General features: G+C 39.7%; 1 protein-coding gene across 1 annotated transcript in view; it reads left to right on the top strand.

The window, feature by feature from the left end:
* Positions 1–25,024, top strand: part of HECW2 (HECT, C2 and WW domain containing E3 ubiquitin protein ligase 2) — a 2,117,141-nt gene that overhangs the window by 374,918 nt on the left and 1,717,199 nt on the right. The window lies entirely within an intron of this gene.

A 25,024-nucleotide genomic window follows, 5' to 3' on the forward strand; every position in this document is an offset into this window, starting at 1 on the left:
AAAGGAAGAGTACATTTGTACCACCTTGCTGCCCTATGATTTCTGTTTTTGAGAGTGTTTTTGAGGGTAAAGTCAGATGTTTCTTGTAAAATAGTGGTAAAGTAAAATAACGTCTGAAAAAAGAGAATCGTTGGTCCAGATTAAGGACAACAAAGATTTGTGTTATGGAACCAGATAAAAGTTGGGGGGGGGGTCTTATAATGAATTTCTTTCTTTTATACAAGTAAGATGTTTGCTTTATTATCTGACACATCTGTGTACTGTCAAGTTTTATGTCTTTTACGTCTGTTTTATATGTATTTCTGCTTCGTATATATGCGCTGTTACTTTAAATGCTGCTACACTTGTTCTAGATAAGGATTTTTATTGGTAAAATACCTTTTGAGAGGTATATTTAAACAGATTTGCTTCCTGTATTCTGTTTTTATCTCTAATGATGCCTTTACTGAAGGTGAAAGTGCTTAGAAATTAAACTACACTTGTTTATTCAGCTGTACTGTTTCCAGTCCGTTCATTTCAGTTGTGTTCTGTTGGAGGAGTCTGGTGCAGTGACATAGCTGGGGGGGGGGGGGGCAAGAGGGGTGATCCACCCCGGGTGGCACTTTTGCCACATTTAATTAAAAAAACTGTTGTTTAGAACACCGTTCTTCTTTAAGAAGTGTGCATGTGTTGTTGCACAGACGTCCTATTATTCCTTATTTTAAAGCTGTATCTAACATTCACTGCACAGAATTTGTAAGTGTTCTGCTTCACAGATTTTGCTTTGTGCATATATATATATATATATATATATATATATATATATATATATATATATATATGTGTGTGTGTGTGTGTGTGTGTGTGTGTGTGTGTAATGCCCCAGATAGGTATAGCTGCTGGTTAGTATTATTCAGGCTCAAACCCTGTACCTTGGGGACAAGAAACAACAGTCTGGATTCTCTACCCCTACCACCACTTGTGATTCAAGGAGTTGAGTCTACAGAATGTCTGGAATGTTTAGCTTGGCTCATACTTTTGGTCTGTTCCTATTAACATTTGTGGTTTTCTGGTATATCTGTGAGGATTGAATTCAATAAATAATGACAGTCATTTAAGTTTCAGTGTTCCTATCTTTCAGGAAAGGCATTTATCCTGGCAACTTACGATTATACACTAGCAATGTTTAAAATGCTTCCCTGGTTTTGGGCCATTGCCCCCCCCCCATAAATTCTGTTTTTTAAAGATTTCCTGTGCTGCAAAGTTGAGAGATATAGTTGAGTGTCAAGTGCATTTTAGAAAAAGCTGAGAGCTTCAGAGGAATATTTTGTTGCTGCTTGTGCCAAGTCTGTTTGCAACGTGCAACTGTTTAGCAAATAATATCACTATTGTGTTAAAGTATTTAAAAACATTGTTAGCAGGACAACAGAAGGCTGTGGGTTCTACTTCCACAGTATGTAGATGGTTGCTGATACTGTACTGTGTTGTACTTTAAAGGGGGTGGATGCTGCAGTCCTGAGAATGTCCTCTCTTCGAGGAGATACCTTGTAACTATGAACCTGTTATCAGTTTGCCATCCATTCTCTATTACAATATTACCAGATTACCATTTTTAATGTAACATAGGCAATTTATTCTTCAAGGGTAACAGGTACTTTATTTGTAGAGCCAACAATAAAATATAAAGTTATTTGCAAGCAGCAACCTCTTCATTAGTTACAGATCTCTTTAATGTGGAATTATTTAGATGACTTTTACTTCTGCAGAGATTGTGCATATTTACTGATATTGGTGGATTGTAATGACAGAAGTTTGAGTAGACTTTTTGATGGAAATGTTCTGAATTGGGCAGTTTTGTCATTATTGGTTCTTAACATTTTGTTTCATTGCTTACTGGAAAAATTTCAATAGAATAAATTGAAAACATGCTCTAACAAACGTGCTGTATTATACAAGGAATATAATTTATTACAATTAGTAAGGTTATTCAAATAACACATGTATGTTTGCATGGTCCTAAATATGTGTGCAAGGGGCCTATGATTTGAAAACAGTCCAAAGGTAAACTTTATCCACCACTGGCCAGATGCTTTTTGCTTTGAATGTGGGTTTCAGTGCTGTTTCAGTGAATGTGACTTTCAAGGGCAGATAAGTTTTAATGCTAAAGTCTGTTTTTATTGTGAGACTGTATTGCTTTGTTTAGCAGATGTCTATCAGTGTTTGTGCTACAAAATTTAAAATAAAAGTTTTAAATTAAATCCAAATACTAATTATATAAGTAAAGCATAAAACAGTATTCATATTACAGTGTTTATGGTAAATGGAGAGAAATATCCAAGTAATGGAACACTGGAATAGCTGCAGGCGGGAGGGCTGTGGATGGGGGGCTACATTTGACCATGATTTTGTGAGGGGGAGGGGCAGACAACTCAAAGACAGCCCTAGGTGGCACAAACACTAGCTATGATACTGTTCTGGGGTGTTTCTTTTAATAATGGAAAACATAACCAACTTAAGTAGTGGTACACATGCCTATGCATTGACATTTCTCAAATATGGGCTAGGTATTTAGTACTGTGTACTCTGAAACATTTTCAACAAATAGGCAGTAACCCTTCCATGCCCAGTAGACATGTTGACCAGAGTTACACAATAATAGCAGTGTATTAAAAGACCTCACACCCCTGGAGCTCCCCTGTAACCACCCAATGTCCAGCATCCATAGAATATAACATACCACACAAACACACACACATTACTGGCAGACTATAGCAAAAATGCAATATATTCTTAAAAATAACTAAATTGGTGTTATGGTAAGCATGAAACCTATATAGTACTGTAAAATACTGCCATATGCATAACAGATAAAGGGGAAACTAATATAGAAATGTTAATTATAGTAACGCATATTGGCAGATTGTTTAAAGAAATTATAAAATATGTTACCTCATTTAATACCTTTCAGCATGATGTAGCTGTATAAAAGTGGGCAGTATATTTGCATCACCTATCACAAATAGGAAATCACTTGCGGTAAATGATGAGAGGTAAATACCAGAGTATCCATGAGCCTAACCACAACTTGTTCATTCAACTGATGGAGGAACTAGGCTGATCTGCTACTGTAAATCAGCCACACACATGGCAATATGTCCATTTGCCCAGTGTTCTCTGTATCAGTGCATCTCATTACTTCCTCACCTTCATGTGGCTCATTGCTGTAGAACTGTCCACAAGTGCGGCTGCATCATCTGGGTGAGTTGGATACTTGTGTCACCTGATGGGATATTGCACATTACAGCTATGAGTACCTAGTTTGGCAACCTAGTTTAATCACTTTGCAATCTGTAAATCACAAATTTAAAGCCAGTGCTAGCCCTTGTAAAGTGCTGCCACTACAGAATTGCAACCTCAGGGCATTGAGATCACATGGCATCATGCATCAATTAGTTGTATGCATTTACTTTGGCACAGACTGTGATGCATTTAGGTACTGCAAAGCAGCGTAATGAAAGCTTTGCTGAGATTCACTGTACAGCATGATGTTGCAGTGTCTACTGTGACTGATTTATGTAACAGGGCATAGTGTCCACTTTGAGTGATTTTTAAACGTTCATAAGTTCATAGGTTGTTAGTGTGCACCATGTCATTTCTGTTCTTTACTGCTTTATGCTGCTTAGAAACATTCATGTGTTTTGCTGCAGGAAAATGATACTTTATAAAGTTTGGAGGGAAATTGCAAATAATATATAATTTTATTCATTTGAACACTAGTGAGCATTATTTTCTATAGTTTGAAAGTGTGTTGTATAGAATACGTATAAAGATGTTACTGTATTTACTGTAACAGTAGACAATGTTAATGTATTTCTTGGCAGTTTGATGAGCTAGGCAGCATATTTAATGTGCTGGCAAGTGTCCACCTTATACTATGTTTAGGGACACTGTATAGCACAACTCAAATTATGAAGAGTATATACTCAGTGGTACTGCCTGTTGAACAGGTGTGTGTGTGTGTGTGTGTGTGTGTGTGTATATATATGTATATGTATATATATATATATATATATATATATATATATATATATATAAATGTATATATATATATATATATATATATATATATATATATGTATATATATATATATATATATATATATATATATATATATATATATTTATATACATACATATAGATACATACAGTGGATATAAAAAGTGTACGCACCCCTGTTAAAATGCCAGTGCTTTGTGATATAAAAAAATTAGACCACAATACATTATTTCAAAACTTTCCCCCCTTTAATGTGACCTATATAACCTGTACAATTCAATTGAAAAACAAACAAATCTGTTAAGGGAAAAAATATAAAAAATAATAAACGTACAGTAAGCTGGTTACATAAGTGTGCATACCCTTAAACTAATACTTTGTTGAAGGACCTTTTGATTTAATTACAGCATTCAGTCTTCTGGGGTAGGAGTCTATCAGCATGGCACATCTTGACTTGGCAATATTTGCCCACTCTTCCTTACAAAAGTGCTCTAAATCTGTCAGATTGTGAGGGCATCTCTTGTGCATAATTATCTTCAGGTCACTCCACAGATTTACTGTTGGATTTAGGTCTGGGCTCTGGCTGGGCCATTCCAAAACTTTAATTTTCTTCTGGTGAAGCCATTCTTTCATTGATATCGGAAATACACATCCCTTTTTCAGATAAAGCCACTCTAAGGAGTAAATTATCTGCTTATTTTACAACATATGGCTAGTGCAAACCTAGGAATGGTATAACTCCTCCTGTCCACATTAATAATGCATGCTAACCCTAACCGTGCCCTGCCTTTGTCCCTTACACTAATCATACATCTTACCTTGGAAAGACCTTGTCTGTATACTACTATTACACAAGACATCTCAGGCACTCACCACAGACAGACACCCACACTACTACATCTTAACCCTTACATTAATGTGTAAACACTCCCACACACCCTTAATAAGTCTGTACCCTAAAGTGACCCCTTCTCTAACCCTAACCTGCACACACTCAATAAATCTATCCCTGTACCTAACCTCTGCTTTAAGCTTAACCCCCTTCACTAAATCTATCCCCTTACTTAACTCCTACTCTAACCCTAACCCATACACACTTGCACATGCGATATCACTGCACAGACACTCCCCCTTACCTGTTTTGCACAAAACACATTTGCACACAGAAAATCATCCACTCCCCCATTTTCACAAACTACACTTCACTTCATCCTGTCTGTCTCTCTTTCTGTCTTTATATCTCTCAGGAGTCAGGAGATTAGGACTCTTTTAGTAGGAAGAAATTCAGCTACTTCCTTTTATCTTCCATTTCACTAGAGCCACTGGACTGGACATCAAATCTCCCTTTACAAGGAGCAAACAAACTCCGCAGGTGCTTTCCTCATTTTTCCTTTTACACAGCTTTCATTGCATGCATCAAAAAAGAAAATAAATCCTGATATTACTACTATATCAGATTTTGTCTCTGCTCTTAAAAAACATGGCAAAGTAAGTAAAGAAGCATCCTAGCTTGAAGCAGAATTCATTTACAACACGTTTAGTATAAAATCTGCATGTACTGTTACTGTCAGTATTTACACACTTTGGATTACTTGTACTTTGCTGTTTGATGATGCTTTCAATGATGTTTGCTCCGCTCCAGATTCTTTACCCCAGCCCCTGCCAAACCAGATAGATTTTACAGGGTGCCAGATACTCATCACCACCTTTACAAGGCCCCACTTGCAGACCCAGAAACTATATCCCAGGGTCCCAAGGCAGTAGCAGCGACCACAGCTAAAACCCTATTCCTTCTGAAAGGGAAGCAAGGTCATTAGACAGATGGGGTAAAAGGTCTACACTTCAGCTACTCTCTCAGCTAGAGCTTTAAACTGTCAGTTTCATGATACAATACCAAGAGTTTATGCTTGATCAGTTAACTAAAAACTAACCACTGATGAATCTCTTGATAAGAAATATGTATTAGAGATGGTAAATAACATACAACAGGTTAGCAACCATTCCTTAAAATGTGGCTATGATGCACTGGAGGCTTCATTTAGATCAGCCATGACAGGCACAGTGATAAGAAGGCATGCATGGCTAAAGGAACAAGCTTTACGGATCATGTTAAAGCTAAGTTGCTAGATGCTCCTATGGACAAGACAAGTTTGTTTGGTACACCTGCCCAGCAGGTTATGAAGAAAATGGAAGAAAAGGCAAAATCTGTTCAAACTGTTAAAGATTTCTTGCAGGTTCAACCCCAAGGTTTAGCAGGAACTGGCCTGCCAAAAATTGGTCCTTTCCTGACTCTACAAAATTTCAAAGGGGCAGGAATATGCGTTCCAGAGGCAGAAACCAATCCAGAGGAGGTGCCTACAGAGGACGACAGTGGCAAGGTAACAACAGAGGCACAGACACAGCCACTGCCACTACAACAGCACAACCACAGTGACTTAATCCTAAATCCGCCTACCAGGGAACAAATAGCAGCTCCTCTAGGCGGAAAGTTAACCTTATTTTCAAAGAACTGGCACTACATAACAAAGACAAGTGGATTTTACAAACCATAGATCAAGGTTACGGTTTCACTTCCACACTTTACCAGTCAAAAGAGGAATGCCAAATCTACCTCCAAATCAAAAAACAGAGGCTCTACGCCAGATAATGGAGTTAGAAAACATGAGAGCTGTGGAAAGAGTGCCAACAGCAGAACAAGGAAAGGGGTTCTATTCCAGACTATTCCTAGTTCCAAGAAAGGAAAAAGGTTTGAGACCAATTCTCGACCTGTCCACCTTAAATACATACATCATTGTCCCAAAATTCAAAATGCTGACCCTACAGCAACTTCTTCCCATGCTGGGCAAGGAGTCTTGGCTGGTAACTCTAGATCTCAAGGAGGCATACCTGCACGTCCCCATTCGACCAATCTGCAGAAGATACCTCAGATTTCTTGCAGGATCAGAGCACTATCAATTCTCAGCATTGCCCTTTGGCTTATCTACTGCCCAGAGTATTCACAAAATGCCTGGCATCAGTAATCGCCCATTGCAGACTACAGGAATTCAAATTTACCCATACCTGGACGACTGCCTGCTACAAGGGGACAACAAAAGCAAGCTGACAACAGATTTACAAAGGGTCATTTACTTGCTACAAGGACTGGGATACACAGTCAATTTACAAAAGTCAAGGCTGATACCATCCCAAACAAGGACATTCTTGGGCGGAATTGGACACAGTACAACAAATGGCATTCCTGACTACAGAAAAACAAAAGAACTTCCTCTTTACTTCTTGGCACTAACAAAACTGAACAAGTTAACAGCAAGAAAAGTTCTGCAGGCCTTGGGCTTCATGGCATCATGCATAATCTTGGTCCCATTTGCCAGACTACATATGAGGAAACTACAGTGGTACCTAAAGAATTTATGGTCCCAACACAGACACAGTCTAGAAACAGAAATCCCACTAATTCCATGCTTAAAACAGGAGTTCCTATGGTGGGCTCAGGCATGCCAGTCAAACCCAGGCCTACCCTTTCGCAGATGTCAACCAAGCCAGACCATCACAACAGACGCTTCAGACCTGGGATGGGGGCCCACATGCTGGACAAATGCGTGCAAGGATTGTGGACACAGGATCAACTTCACCTGCACATCAATCTAAAGAAATGCTGGCAGTAAAACTGGCAATCCAAAAGTTCAAACCATTTCTCAAAGAGGGCCAGTTGATGATAAGGACAGACAACACCACAGTCATGTGGTACATCAACAAACAGGGAGGCACTCATTCATACCCCTATGCAGAATGACCTTGGAGCTGTGGACCCTGGCACTCAGCTACAACATTCAGTTACAGGCAATATTTGTACGGGAAAGACAATACTCTAGCAGACATATTAAGCAGAACCACCGGATGCCCACGAATGGAAGCTGCACCCGGACATCTTCAAGACCATCTCAAAGAAATGGGGAATGCCACAGATAGACCTATTAGCATCACCTCTCAATCACCAGCTCAAAAATTCTGCACAAGGACATTCCACCCACTAGCATGGAAAGTGGACTCACTCTCCTTCAACTGGAAAGGCCTAACAGCATATGCATTCCCACCTCTTCCTTTGATACACAAGGTACTACTAAAAATCAAGGAAGAACGTCCAAGGATAATCCTGATAGCTCCAAACTGGCCAAGACAACACTGGTACCCACTACTGAAGAGCATGTCTCGAACAATATGTAGTAATACCCTGATGCCTTTGATGTTAACTCAGAACAACTACAGCATCATACATCCAAACCTAAAACGCTGCAACTGACTGCATGGAACATCACATAGCAGCAGCTAATCCAGAACTTTCCCAAAGAGTTAAAGACATTATTCTTGAAGCACGCAGACCTTCAACAAGAAGGAACTATGCTGGAAAATGGAAAAGGTTTGTCATTTGGAGTGCGGAAAGAGGAAAAGATGTGTCAAACATAGATATGCCTAACATTCTGGAGTATCTGGCGAACTTCTTCATTCAGGCCTGTCCTACTCCTCCATCAAGATACATGCATCAGCTATTTCAGCAGAATACAGCTTTGATCCACCTGTTTTTCGCACCTTTGATCAGGCAGTTCCTCAGAGGAATCAAGAATGTAAAACCTCCAAGGAAACCACCATTACCAGCTTGGGATTTAAACTTTGTGCTAGAAAAGTTGACACTATCACCCTTTGAACCAGCAGCAACAGCAGACCTACAACACCTGTCATGGAAAACTGCTTTCCTACTGGCAATTACTTCAGCAAGGAGGGTTTCAGAACTACAGGCCTTAATGGCAGTGCAACCCTTCCTAATCTTCCACCAAGATAGAGTGTCCATGAGGACTAATCCTACATTTATGCCCAAGGTGGTATCCAGAGTGTCTTTAAACCAGGCAATCCACCTACCTACCTTCTTTCCCAACCCACAAAACAGAGGGAAAGAATACTGCATACCTTGGATGTACATAGACAGCTACGCTACTACTTGGACAGAACAAAAAATAGCAGAAAGACTGACCAACTTTTTGTAGCCTATGCAACAGGAAGGGAAGGAAAAGCTATTTCCAAACAGACAATCTCCAAATGGATAGGAAATTGCATACGATACTGTTACTCCTTCCATGGAAAACCAATTCCACAGAACATAAGACCTCATTCTACAAGGGCAACAGCCACTACCACAGCCTTCTTACGAGGAGTGGCAACCAAAGACATTATTGAGGCGGCTACTTGGACCTCCGTGCATACATTTGCCAAGCATTATAATTTGCCTCTATATTCCAGATCCCGAGCAGGGTTTGCCACTGCTGTACTGCAAGGGATCCTAAACACACCATAATCTACTTTTATCCTCCTCCCTAGTTGGCTATGGTATTCTACCCACTTGTTATGACTGCAGATGCATCCATGAAGGACATAGTACAGTTTTGTACCTACCATAAATGTAGATGTCGAACTGGATAGCATCTGCAGTCAGGATTACCCTCCCTCCTTCCCTCTGTGGTACTCCTAGGGTGTTTTCCCTCCTAATACCTACCTGTTGGGGCGGGGCCTCTTTTATGGTGTATTTGTTTGTATATATGTACATATATGCTTATTGTTCTGTTTACCTCTATCTATTTGGAAACATTGGCATCTATCCAAATTTTAGCCTGCAAGAGGGCTACTGGCATCTGGGGCAAGAAACACTGAGGAAAATGGCGTCGGCTGATGCTTTTATACCCGAAGACCAACAGAGATGACGTCGGGTGGAGTGCGACATCAGCCGAAGCCGGACCCGGACTTTGGAATCCGGCCGACTGCAGGGCTGCCTGACGACAGGACAACCCACTTGTTATGACTGCAGATGCTATCCAGTTCGGACATCTACATTTATGGTAGGTACAAAGCTGTACTTTCTGGGGTGTTTCTTTTAATAATGGAAAACATAACCAACTTAAGTAGTGGTACACATGTCTATGCATTGACATTTCTCAAATATGGGCTAGGTATTTAGTACTGTGTACTCTGAAACATTTTCAACAAATAGGCAGTAACCCTTCCATGCCCAGTAGACATGTTGACCAGAGTTACACAATAATAGCAGTGTATTAAAAGACCTCACACCCCTGGAGCTCCCTGTAACCACCCAATGTCCAGCATCCATAGAATATAACATACCACACAAACACACACACATTACTGGCAGACTATAGCAAACATGCAATATATTCTTAAAAATAACTAAATCGGTGTTATGGTAAGCATGAAACCTATATAGTACTGTACAATACTGCCATATGCATAACAGATAAGGGGGAAACTAATATAGAAATGTTAATTATAGTAACGCATAATGGCAGATTGTTTAAAGAAATTATAAAATATGTTACCTCATTTAATACCTTTCAGCATGATGTAGCTGTATAAAAGTGGGCAGTATATTTGCATCACCTATCACAAATAGGAAATCACTTGCGGTAAATGATGAGAGGTAAATACCAGAGTATCCATGAGCCTAACCACAACTTGTTCATTCAACTGATGGAGGAACTAGGCTGATCTGCTACTGTAAATCAGCCACACACATGGCAATATGTCCATTTGCCCAGTGTTCTCTGTATCAGTGCATCTCATTACTTCCTCACCTTCACGTGGCTCATTGCTGTAGAACTGTCCACAAATGTGGCTGCATCAGCTGGGTGAGTTGGATACTTGTGTCACCTGATGGGATATTGCACATTACAGCTATGAGTACCTAGTTTGGCAACCTAGTTTAATCACTTTGCAATCTGTAAATCACAAATTTAAAGCCAGTGCTAGCCCTTGTAAAGTGCTGCCACTACAGAATTGCAACCTCAGGGCATTGAGATCACATGGCATCATGCATCAGTTAGTTGTATGCATTTACTTTGGCACAGACTGTGATGCATTTAGATACTGCAAAGCAGCGTAATGAAAGCTTTGCTGAGATTCACTGTACAGCATGATGTTGCAGTGTCTACTGTGACTGATTTATGTAACAGGGCACAGTGTCCACTTTGAGTGATTTTTAAACGTTCATAAGTTCATAGGTTGTTAGTGTGCACCATGTCATTTCTGTTCTTTACTGCTTTATGCTGCTTAGAAACATTCATGTGTTTTGCTGCAGGAAAATGATACTTTATAAAGTTTGGAGGGAAATTGCAAATAATATATAATTTTATTCATTTGAACACTAGTGAGCATTATTTTCTATAGTTTGAAAGTGTGTTGTATAGAATACGTATAAAGATGTTACTGTCTTGACTGTAATAGTAGACAATGTTAATGTATTTCTTGGCAGTTTGATGAGCTAGGCAGCATATTTAATGTGCTGGCAAGTGTCCACCTTATACTATGTTTAGGGACACTGTATAGCACAACTCAAATTATGAAGAGTATATACTCAGTGGTACTGCCTGTTGAACAGGTGTGTGTGTGTGTGTGTGTATGTATGTATATATATATATATATATATATATATATATATATATATATATATATATATATATATATATATATATATATATCTATATATACACATACATACAGTGGGTATAAAAAGTGTACGCACCCCTGTTAAAATGCCAGTGCTTTGTGATATAAAAAAATGAGACCACAATATATTATTTCAAAACTTTCCCCCCTTTAATGTGACCTATATAATCTGTACAATTCATTTGAAAAACAAGCAAATCTGTTAAGGGAAAAAATATAAAAAATAATAAACGTACAGTAAGCTGGTTGTATAAGTGTGCATACCCTTAAACTAATACTTTGTTGAAGGACCTTTTGATTTAATTACAGCATTCAGTCTTCTTGGGTAGGAGTCTATCAGCATGGCACATCTTGACTTGGCAATATTTGCCCACTCTTCCTTACAAAAGTGCTCTAAATCTGTCAGATTGTGAGGGCATCTCTTGTGCATAATTATCTTCAGGTCACTCCACAGATTTACTGTTGGATTTAGGTCTGGGCTCTGGCTGGGCCATTCAAAAACTTTAATTTTCTTCTGGTGAAGCCATTCTTTCATTGATATCAGAAATACACATCCCTTTTTCAGATAAAGCCACTCTAAGGAGTAAATTATCTGCTTATTTTACAACATATGGCTAGTGCAAACCTAGGAATGGTATAACTCCTCCTGTCCACATTACTAATGCATGCTAACCCTAACCTTGCCCTGCCTTTTTCCCTTACACTAATCATACATCTTACCTTGGACAGACCTTGTCTGTATACTACTATTACACAAGACATCTCAGGCACTCGCCACAGACAGACAGCCACACTACTACATCTTAACCCTTACGTTAATGTGTAAACACTCCCACACACCCTTAATAAGTCTGTACCCTAAAGTGACCCCTTCTCTAACCCTAGCCTGCACACACTCATTAAATCTATCCCTGTACCTAACCTCTACTTTAAGCTTAACCCCCTTCACTAAATCTATCCCCTTACTTAACTCCTACTCTAACCCTAACCCATACACACTTGCACATGCGATATCACTGCACATACACTGCCCCTTACCTGTTTTGCACAAAACACGTTTGCACACAGAAAATCATCCACTCCCCCATTTTCACAAACTACACTTCACTTCATCCTGTCTGTCTCTCTTTCTGTCTTTATATCTCTCAGGAGTCAGGAGATTAGGACTCTTTTAGTGGGAAGAAATTCAGCTACTTCCTTTTATCTTCCATTTCACTAGAGCCACTGGACTGGACTGGACATCAAATCTCCCTTTACAAGGAGCAAACAAACTCCGCAGGGGCTTTCCTCATTTTTCCTTTTACACAGCTTTCATTGCATGCATCAAAAGGGAAAATAAATCCTGATATTACTACTATATCAGATTTTGTCTCTGCTCTTAAAAAACATGGCAAAGTAAGTAAAGAAGCATCCTAGCTTGAAGCAGAATTCATTTACAACACGTTTAGTATAAAAATTCCGTATGTACTGTTACTGTCAGTATTTACACACTTTAGATTACTTGTACTTTGCTGTTTGATGAGATATGCAATGCTATGCTACTCTCTCTCTCTCTCTCTATATATATATATATATATATATATATATATATTTATATAATTAACTGTCCTTTCATAGCTTGCTACAGAACAACATCTATGTCATTTTCTAAATGTGATAGTTATCCTACTACATTAGTTGAAACTCCCATTAAACCCGATATCTTTCTACTGGGAGACATCAACTATCCATCAATAAACTGGATTACTTTCTGCCAGGGGTTGGCATGCCTAAAACTTCCTCGACATTATAAATGCTAACTCCTTTGTACAAAATAACAATCCTACAAGAGAACCTATTAGCCTTGATATTGTCCACTTCTTATACGCTTATGGCTTCGCAGCATCAGGTAGCACACTTTGCCTTTTGTGCAGAATGCTGTGAGGTCTATTCTCAACCAGGTAGATTGACTGCTGACACTGCATTGCAGCATAATGGGGGTGCCGCACTCCTTGGAATGCTGCCCTTTGGATGAGATGTTAAATTGGAGCTGCATCTATTTCAGTTGGTGTTAGCTCAATGGGGATGTAAAAGATTGCACAGCCCCAATCAGAAGGAGTAGCGAAAGTTCCTTGACGCTCTGGCCAAATTTCACCTTGTAGTATAAATACCAGTTCAGGCCTCCCCTCTGAAAAGAGGCTACTAGGATAGTGGTACTAACCCAGTTAACAAAAGCTAATAACAGCAAAACAACCAGCAAATCAGTCACCAAACTCAACACTTGTTGAAGAATATGTTTAATACCAAAAGTAGGTTAAAAACACCCACAGTTTTGCACTTTCATCTGTAACACTAAGACATCATCAGAACATTTGTGTCTTGGATGTTCTGCTTATAGGTTCATAGGTAGGTACTAGGCTATTGGCCCTAGGGCCTATACAAGCCTAGCCAAAAAGGTACCCTGGCTTTCGCCAAGCAAGAAAATTATTTTCTTGTGCCCCTGTCAAGCAGAGCCACAGAAGTGATCCCCGGGGTGAATTTCCTATTACCCATCGAATCATCAAGATTTTTCTTGAAGAGTGCTAATGAGGAGCTCTGCTTGACATAGATAGGTAGTCTGTTCCAGAGTATGGGAAGTCTCTGGGACAGGAATCTATCCCTCCAGCATGTTGCAGTTATTGTGGTGACAAGGTTTATGTCACTAGAGCGTGTAGCTCGGAGAGATTGGGATTTCTTGTAGTGGAGCATGTCCAACAGCTCTGGGTTTGACATAGCTTTGTATGTTAGGCAGAGATCGCTTCTGAGTAGGCGATATGCGATGGAGTAAAGCTGGAGTTTTTTGAGACGGTCTGTGTAGGGCATCTGTTTAGGGCCAGTGATCCTCACGTATTTCTGCGGCCTTTCCAGTTGTTGTAGATGTCTTGTGAGGTACATACCAAAAGGGGAGTTGTACTCTATAATGGGTCTAATGAGTGATGAGTAGTGGGGAACAATGACCTCTTTTTTTCTGGATGAGAAACCTTTTGTGATGAGGTGTGCCACGTGGAAGGATTTCCTGACCACTGTGGTGATGTGATTATCAAAGGAGAGACTACTGTTCACTTGTGTCCCAAGGTCTCTTATCACACTTTCGGTATTAAGTAGACTACTGCCTATGTGGTATTTCATGGGTACAGAGTTTTTACCAAGGGGGATGACAATGCACTTTTTGGCATTGAGCTTGAGGTCTTGGCTTTGACACCAGGCATCTGTCTCAGTGAGACCCTTTTGTAGGGTGTCCATATCATTAGGAGTTTTGATTATGGCTCCTAGTTTGCAGTCATCTGTGAACTTAGTTAGCCAAAGACCTTCTGTGTTAGCCTGTACTTCAGAGAAGTAGATACCAAACAGGAGAGGACCCAGGACTGAACCCTGTGGTTCTCCACTTGTCACTGGTCTGAAGTCTGATTTGGAGTCTGCTACTTTCACAGTGTGGGTTCTGTCAGTAAGCCAGTTGGCAACCCATCTTGTGACATAGGGATTTATACCTAGTTTAGTGAGTTTATCTATAATTCCAGAGTGGTGGATGGTGTTGAACACCTTGGCGAGATCTAGATAGGCTGTGTGGACCACCTTACCCTCATCTATGGCTTTGGTGACTGCTTCAAAGAAGTCTATCAGGTTTAGGAGACATGATTTGCCCTTTACAAACCCAAACTGTGTGGAGTCCAGAGTTTGGAGATCTCCAGTGTCTTTGTTTATGAGTCCCACAATGATACGTTCCATGGCCTTGCAGACCAGGCTTGCCAGGCTAATGGGGCGGTAGTTCCCGGGGTCTGTCATGGCCACCCCTTTGTGGAGTGGGATAACTGTCGTGGTGCGCCATTCACTGGGCACAAAGCCTGAGGTGAGGCTATGACTGAACATGGTACTTAGGTGGGATGCCACTTCATTTTGTAGTTCATGTAGAAGGCAGACTGGGATGTTGTTAGGTCCCATGGATGCTGTGTTCTTGGTTTTGGAGAGTGAGGTTTTTACCTGTGCAGCCGTGATTACAGGAACTTTGCATTCTTCCAGTATAGAGATGGTCCCTTTAGGGGGGTTAGAGGGGGGTAAAGTTAGCACTGAACCTATCTGCCAGGATGCTGGCAATATCAGTTGGTTCTGTATATTTAGTGCCATTGTGCTGTAACTCAGAGCAGATCTGAGTGTTGCCATTGAGATTCTTGACATAGCTATAGAATGCTTTGTGGTTGTCTTTGGAATCAGTGGTGATTTTGTTTTCATAACTAGCTTTCAAGGATTTTATGAGGGATTTCAGCTTTTACTGAGGCTGACCAGGAAGTCCCTCCAATCATGGGATTTTACTCTTTTTTACAACACTTTCTGTCTTCTGTTGTAGAGTTTGTTTATGGCAGAAGACCACTAGATTGGCTTCCTTTTTTTGGAGGATAGCATCTTGGTTCTGATAGGAATAGTACGATCAATGCACTCATGTAAGTTCTTATAAAGTGCATTTGTGTAGGATTCAGCATTTTTAATAGTTAAAAACCTATGGAGTCCTTCCAATTACTTGATATGCTTGGTAAGGTCTTTTGCCCATGTTTAAAATGCTTAGCATCTCTACTATTGGTTATCACTATTGATTTTACTTTATTATGCATTCAGTGTTTTATGATAGTTGTTTAATATTCACTATATGATTTTCTGATCTGACTTTATTTGTCCTGTATGTCGATTCTACTATTTGTTACTGCAGTTCATGTGATAATATTATGTAGTTTATTAATTGAACTGTGTATGTTGGAGCTTTTCTCCCAGGTCCTCCAGTGAAAATGGGATTCATGCCCAGTTGTACTTTCCCAGTAAAAAATGCCAAGTAAAATAAATAAATGAAAGGTACATCCCAAAGGGAGCATTGTACTCAGTGATAAGTGTAATCCATGTGGAATACAAGGAGGTGAGGTTTTCTTTTGATCTACAGGAGATACCTTTTGCTATGAGCTGGGCAAGGTAAAAAAATTTCATAACTGTCATTGAGACATGATTGTTAAACATGAGGGTGCTATCCACTCAACTATGCAGGTGTCTCACTATCTTTTTATTTTTGAACAGCTAGAGCTAGGGGCTGCTTACCGAATGCTACAATGTTGTACTGTTTAGCATTGAATTTCAGCCCATATCTTGTACTCCAGCTATTGGTAAGTGTAAGCTCCTGTTGGAGTGCCTGTATTTCAGTGGGGGACATGACAACTCCCTTTTGGCCCAGACAGCACTGGTTCCCCCTCCTTTTTCATCTAGCCAGGTGCAATCATCACATGTAACTCATCAGATGGCTCTTCTCATACAAGACAAGAGGTCTCTCCTTCACTCTCATCTGTTCACTCTTCACTTGACACTTTGGGTGATGGGGTTTTAATCCCCTTTAAACACATTCTCTGATGATGTGCTTAAGGTTCTGCAGGAGGCCAGGAAACCCAATACCAGAACATGATACCTGTCCTAATGGAAGAGATTTGATGTTTGGTGTCTTTAACTTCACCAGGATCAATTCTCAGTGGGGCTCCGATTGGTTCTCTCTTATTTGTGTGAACTGCCCCATGTAGGCGTGGCAAGTTTTTCTGTCAAAGCTCACATGTCAGCAATCTCTGCTTGTCTGCCTTTGACTTTACAGCTGGTCTCTCATTTTGAGGTTAAACTACTCTTGAAAGGTGTCCTCCACATCAAACCTCCAAGAAATCCTCCTTCTTGGGACCTGAATTTTGTCTTTGAGAAATTGACCAAGACTACCTTTGAACCCACTGCTTCAGTCTTCTCTAAAGCATTGCATGTGGAAGACTACTTTAATGATTGCCCTTGTCTCTGCCAAGAGAGTTTCTGAATTCCAAGCCTTGGTGGCTGCTTCTCCTTTTTTGATTTTTCATATGGATAAGAGTGTCTTTGCATACTACTCCTTCTTGCCCAAGGTGCTCAATGAATTGTCCCTTAATCAGGCTATCCAGCTTCCTTCTTTTTTCCAAGACTCCTCCTCCCCACCTTCACTGTACCTTTTATAATCTCCTAGAGGTGATGAATAATGCAACAGTCATATGGAAGGACATAGTACAGTTGTGTAAAAATTGCAACATAACAGTAGATGTCCTTCTCTTCACTGTTACAATATACGCTCCCTCCCTTCTGCCCCCTTTTCTTCCTTTTTCTGTTTGCATATAAGACTTGTTAGACTGACAGGTCTGTAATTCTTGAGGTTAGTGGTGGGGCCACCTTAGTGCAGTGGCATCAGAACAGGTGTGCACCACACCTTTGGCACAAAGACATTTTCTAGGCTCAGGTTAAAGAACTTGAGGAGAGGGGTCCATCAGTGTTGGTTTACATCTATTAATTGAGCAACTGGGAATGTAGTCAGGCCCCATGGATGAGATGTTCTTTGTTTTTGAGAGTTTTTTTTCAGTACATGTGCTTTTGTGATGGTTGCTGGTTTGATGCCATATGAGATAAGTGGGCTTGGAATAGATGTTTCTGGCATGAAATTGGTGCTAAATTTATTTGAATAAATGCTGCTAAATGATTGGATTGCTGAATATGCTGTGAGCGCAGTCAGACTGAGTGTGCACTGCATCACATTATACAATCATCAATGTCGAAATCCTCAGTAATATTATATGTCAGTAAAGTACGCACTCAGTAATTTGACAGGAGGCATGGCACGCTCAGTATTCCTACCATTTGACAACATTCAGTGGTACCATATGAATATATATATATATATATATATATATATATATATATATATATATATATATAGTTATATAAAAGTAGCAGTTATTTTTATTTAGTTGTAATACTTATTGCTCCTGGTGGTGGTTTTAACTTGATATATATGAGAGCATAACCTCTCATCAACCCCACGAAATATCGATCCACAAATGATCAACGCTAATAGTCCATCAAAAAAAAAAAACAGTGATAACACAGGATTGAAAAAGCATATCCCAACATACTCTGCTAATTATATATATCAACAAAGAGATCGCACAACAGTGAAGAAAGGACAGTCTTCCTGATCCCCACTGTTCTGTGATTTGACCGTGAAAAAGCTGGCAATTTTCGATCAGCTGTACAGGCTTTTCCTTTGCCAATAAATGGACTTGTTGATGACATGTCCTTTTCCCATATATATTATCCCAGAGAGATTTCTGTCCTATCCCCTTTGCCATGCATATTTTCATTTATGGCTGGTCTTAATCGGAGAGGGGACTGCTACAATTCAGGGTGCCTCTTCACTAATGGGCTTACCCCCTTACAGGTGTACTGTGTAGCCTCTTTTGTGTACCACTGGGTTATGTCAAGCAACACAAGACATATAATGTCATTGAGACTATGCTATCTGCAGAACAGCTGTTTCAATTAGCAGATTTATAAATTGCATTTTAAGTGCTGAGTTATGCTTTGATTGATTTGATTTGATTTATTTTAATAGTTTTACAGGTGCAAACAGGTTTGAAATGCTCATACTTCACTGTGTGCACACATACATTTATGTATCTGAGTATAAAAGAACATTTCTAGCTTCCTTGCACAAAACATTTAGTGTTCACAAGCAGAAAAACTGACAGTTAAGATTGCTTCTCCTCCAGTACTCTGCTTACTTGGAAAATTCACAGACAGTATCTCTACCTTCTACATCCCCCTTCCGCTATGCAACCTGCTTTTACATGCAGTCTACATTCCCCATCCTTTATATAGCCTGCTTCTACATGCAGTCTGCATTTTCCATCCTTTATATAGCCTGCTTTTACATGCAGTCTGCATTCCCCTTCCTTTATATAGCATGCTTTTATTTGCATAAGGCAAACAGTAATATAGCACTGTATTGTTCTCTAAGCTCAAAGTTACTGTAGAATTTGCACACAGGCACAGCTGATGTGCAACTCTGTGTTAGAAATGAATATTAGTTGCTATGTGATGGGCCTAGATTTTGTATTTTATGTTTACTGCTTGATAGATAATTTAGAATAGGTGAGAACGGGTTGTGTGATGTTAAGGGCATTTGGAATGTCATTTATTTATTTATTTAATGATTGTTTACTGAGCACCTGTTCCCCAAAAGGTAGCACACGGCTTGCTTCATTTTGTTGTTGTTTGGTGGATATTTTAGCACAGATGTTTTACTACATGAACATGTTGGTTTCTTTTGAGATAACTATCCTATATTGTGTACTACATATATTGTACATTTATACCTTCTTTGCTGATCATGGCAAACCTTACCTAGTGTGAACCATCCACCTCACACTGCCAGTGTAATATGTTATTAGCTCCCTTCCCATGCCAGTTGGAAAAAAGAAAGGCTTTTTGTCAATTTTAAGTCACATGACATGGGGCAAGGGTCATTAGCATGGTGGGTCAGTATAATGCAGGTGATATGTGGTGTTTGCAAGTCTTACAGTGCTTCAGCTTGCAGTAACATTACATTGAACTCCCTTATGTATATATTGTAAAGTATTTGCTTGTGTACCTCAGCTTGATAGGCCTGCTGGCCTTAGCTGTTTGATCTGTACCAGATGGTAGGCACACAGTATTTAGTCTATTCTTTCCATCTGAGAGTGAGAGTGTAAAGTAGGTTCCTAGCCGATTAGTCCTCTTCTCCTTTCACAGTTCAGGGTTTCTATCCAAATTCATGTTAACTGCAGGTGGATTGCACCTGTACCAGTGGAATAGCGCCTTCAAACTTGTGTACAGCGTACATATGAACAACATGTAAAACTGCGATTGTTAGCATTGTTTATTTTCATATGCATTGCTCATGTGTTTGCACATTTCAGTTTATTTATATGCAGACAATAAAAACTACTGTATATTTTTAGTTTGAAAGTAAAGAAAAAGACCAGCTTATTTAATTGTATCTTAACTCGATAAGGTCCTTGTGCACATTTGTCTTTGAGTGATCTGAGAGCACTGGTTTCATGAAATAGCTCGTTTTGACCACACTGTAGAATTTTCTCATTAATATTTTACTTCCTCTCTTCACAGTATGTCTCTAGGTTATTGCTGCCGTGATTTGTTTAAAGGGGAAAAATAAAAGATCTTGGGGCTAGGTTATATCTTTATGATGGCAAAGTTCTGGATTAGTTATCACCATGAAAACAAAATCTGTGACCTCTGTAATGTACAAGAAGTGCACTTTCAGGTGGAGGGTAGCACACTGCAAATGTAGTGACAGGAAATGCATTTCCATGTGACTAGGACAGCACTGCAGTGATGTTGTACAGTGTGGATTAAGGATACGAGGAACATGTGTGCTGTGAGGTGTTTTTGTGTGACCCATATCCAAACTGGAACATATGAGACAGCATGTATGGATGTTTAATACAGACAAATTCATATTAACCTAGGTTGTTAAGTTACACTGTAGTTCAAAGTAGTGCTGTGATGCAAGTTTCATGGGGCTACACCATCATAATTCAGAAGAGTTTCCATAGCCAGACCATCCATCCATCAGACATGAAATAAGTACTAGAAAAATGATAAGTTGACTTGGTCCTGGAATGTAATCTGTGAGAGAAACATTAATGGCAGAGAGTAAGTTGTAAAGTTTTAACAGAGCAAAAGATTCCTTTACTTCCAATAGTAAAGGGAACATGGAATATCTGTTGTATCTGCATGGTTACTACGGTGTATCACACTGAATTGAGGTAAAACTTTAAAGTAAGTTCCAGTCGAGGGTAATGGTAAAAAAGAATAATTCATTTTATAGACACATCAAGTGGGTGAACAATATCTAGAGCGTAAATCAGTTGTACTGTAGAATTAAATCTATCTGGCTTGGTAAATAAGGTTAGGAAATTAGTCTTTTTCAGTGTTAGACTGTGAGACTTGGGAGAAGATGATTTTGGAAGAATGACAAAGGCTTGAACATTTGAAATGGAGATGAGCATTAGCACTGGGCTACAGGGGTGTGTCACTTGAAAAAAGTAGATCGGTGAATATCGGAGAGATTCAGAGAAGCAGGAGATGAGGAAAGGTGAATATCATAGAGATTCATTGGAGCAGCAGATGGGGAATGTCGAATACTGGAGAGATTTAGTGGAGCAGCAGATGTTAAGTGGTGAATATTGGAGAGAGTCAGTGGAGCAGCAGATGTACAGAAAATATCAGAAAGTTTTAGAGGAGCAGCAGATGTTGAAAGGTGAATACTGGAGAGATTAAGAGGATTAGGAGACATGGCACTGCAACTATCGGAGAGATTCAGAGGAGCAGCAGATGTGCAACAGTGAGTATCAGAGAGAGATTCATTGGAGCAACAGATTTGGAAGGGCTGGAACATTATCACCATCAACAAACAGAGATGGCTGAGAGACCTGGAACAGTTGGTGAGTTTAAGAGGAAAAAGGAAATGTTTAGTTTTAAATGGCAAAATGTGATGGAGAGTGTGAATAACACCCATGTTTGTCTCTGGTACTTATGGAGCCAGGCAGGAAGCAAGGGGAATGAGTGGCCAATGCTGACTCATCCATCCTAGGGAGAAGAGGGTGGTGATATTTATGCCTGCAGTCTAAGCATCTGGCATTTGGCTGGGAGTCTGACTCTGTGATGAGGGGCAAATGGGAGGTATTAAAGTTTGCCAGTGAGAGCACAGTGCTCTAGCATACAATGATACAAGGTATGTGGAAACAAGAACCCATGTAATTTCTGTGATGCAGGCATTGCAGTATGTCTGCTGGTCAGTGGGAGGGGGAGTGGAGCATACATTAAAACACCACAGCCCCTTCTACATTTATAAGCTATTGCTTCTCCCTGAAAAGAAGGGTATTAAAGAGCAGGCTACCTAGCTTGTGTGGGGCAGGGTGCAGTGGCAGTGGTATTAGTAGTAGTTTGAGGACTTCCAAGAAAGGACCAATGGAACTAGGAGCCATTCACAAGGTGCCAGACATTCATGTAATGAGAGGGAAAGAAGTGATAACTTGTGTGACGTCCCCATTCTGGGCTAGCAATCAAGGAGCCTGAATCCTCATCACTGGCACTGGACAGGGACGTTCAATAGTATTTACAGATGCAGCTGTCTGCATCAAGCACAATTTCCCTTAAGACCACACAGGGAACACACTCAGTCGAGGATCTGGGTTTCTCTGTTTGTCTGTCTCCAGGTCCCCAGGCAGACTCCCCATTGGCACAGCTATATAGCTGAGACCTCAGCTGAGTGTCCAAACCAAGTTCTCCACCACTCTCTCTGTGAAACCAGTGATTCATGACCCTGCTTCAAGCAGCTATCACACACACACTTTTTGAGATGTGATTTTCATGCACACACCTTTGAAAGGCTGGCACATATTTATTAGCTATGCCCCCTTCTGCCTAGACTATAAGGTAGTTATTCCACTAACATACACTCCAGAGCCAGCTATTGTAAGGCACTTACAAGGGTACCCAGTTATACTGAGTAAAATTAATACAAATTGTAGTGTTTGGCCAATGCTGTAAGTCTTCTAGGAATGGCCTTAGTGTCACCAAATAGATAGCTGTAACTCCTCTCAAAGTTTAAAATATTCTGTAAAGGACTAGCCACAATCCATGGTTTAAATATATTTAATAATAAATAATGAAATAGCATGGAAATACTGAATATCTATTTACAACAAACACCAGAGTTTCAATTACAGGAAATATTAAAAATAACACAGGTGGGCAGGTTCACACAGTTGCACAAAAAATACTTAACTAATCTCACTATATTTTCCTGACTGATCTAAAGAATTATTATTCCCTGGTTACTTACTAGAGCAGGGCAAAATGAAGGAGGTGAGGGGTCCTTTCTTGTGAGGTTCCAAGAACAGAGTGCCTTGAGACTTCAGTTTCACCTAGTATTAAACATTATTTTTAGTGATGGATTACAGAATGACATCACATCACATACATCTGGTTATCTGACTTCTGGTTCCCATGCTTTCTCCCTTGGCTAGAAGCTGTCAGGATTTTGCACGTATGTGTCAATAATACACACACACACACACACACACACACACACACACACACACACACACACACACACACACACACACACACACACACACACACACACAGCCTTGCTAAGATCTGTTGCAGCTCCTGGAAGTCATAAAACAATTTCGAACCTCAACCCTTCCAGAGTAGCAATTAGTTCACCCCAATGACAATGCAAGAAGCTTCCTATTACAGACTTTGGTTACATTGAGAACTGTAAGATACAATATTTATGGCTTAAGCCAGGTAATTTAATTTCAAACCATTTTCAAAGTTTGAGATTGACCTCTTCTCTTCCAGTGTCCTCTGTTAAAATATATACATATACATATAAACAGTTACAATAATGCATGTATATTTCTTTTTCTGTCCAGCAGGCACACTGTTGGTACATTTTTAACATAAGCAACTTTACAAATACATTTTTCAACACAAGCATCTGTACAAATCAGTTTGATAAACAAATGACATATAATTCTGTGCAAAATTCCAGCTAGCTGTGCTGGCATATGTTACACATCCACTGCCCTACTTCTCCTGGAATAGCTGGCAATACCCACATCATCACAACTTTGTATCAACCAGATGAGGGGAAAACAGTTCAGTGAGAGTTAGAAAGCTTCATATGAATGGTGTGTCATAAATGAAGGTTGCAATGGTAAACTATTAATAGATGGAATACACTCAGAAACTGTAAATGAACAGAGCAGATCTTATCTGATATAATGTCTGTCTTTTTACTCTGATCCTATGTATAGAGGTTTGAGTCTGTGAGAGTGTTCATGCTAGCTAAAAGTCATCCTATGTGACATGGGATTTAGTGGTGCTGTAATCTGAGGAAGGCAATGACATCCGATTTCAGTACCATTCCATTCTTTTGAAAATGGGATTTAGTGGTGCTGTAATCTGAGGAAGCCAATGACATCCCATTCAAAAGAATGGAATGGCATTGGTTTCTTGGGGAAAGTCAGTTCAACGTTAGAGTGTTATGAGGGTGGACGGCTATCTTAAGATGCTTATCTGTACCACCTTCTGAAGTAATGCAGATAGCAGGATCCAGTAACACAAGGAAAAGGTCAGGAAGAATCTGCAGCCAGAACAAGGACAGAAGAAGAGTACATGTCATGGAGGAAGAGTTCTTAGATTGCTCAAGTAAGTGCTTTAAAAGTTGTGCTTGCAGAAGAAGTGACAGAACTATAAAGTTTATTAGAGATGAACACTGGTGAGCTGACAGGTTAGCTAAACTTGTCGATGGGAATTAAAATATACAGTTTTACTTGTACACTTATATTTTACACCATGGCATGTGGAGACTCCAGTACTAAGCAGAATTTCCTGCTATTTTTATCTGAGTTAAGGCATGATCCCTAAAATAAAAGCCTTCATCACATCTTAATGTTTACTTTGTGATACCAATTGAAAGTTCAATGAACTTTGCCCTCAGTGATGTCAATTAATGGAGTAAGTTTAGGTGCATCCATGAAGTTTAATGGGTACATCACAGGACGTGTGTGGGGGTCCGTC

This window comes from Protopterus annectens, chromosome 2.part0, assembly GCF_019279795.1.
Source record: "Protopterus annectens isolate FY-2018-M chromosome 2.part0, PAN1.0, whole genome shotgun sequence".
Taxonomy (NCBI): Eukaryota; Metazoa; Chordata; order Ceratodontiformes; family Protopteridae; genus Protopterus; species Protopterus annectens.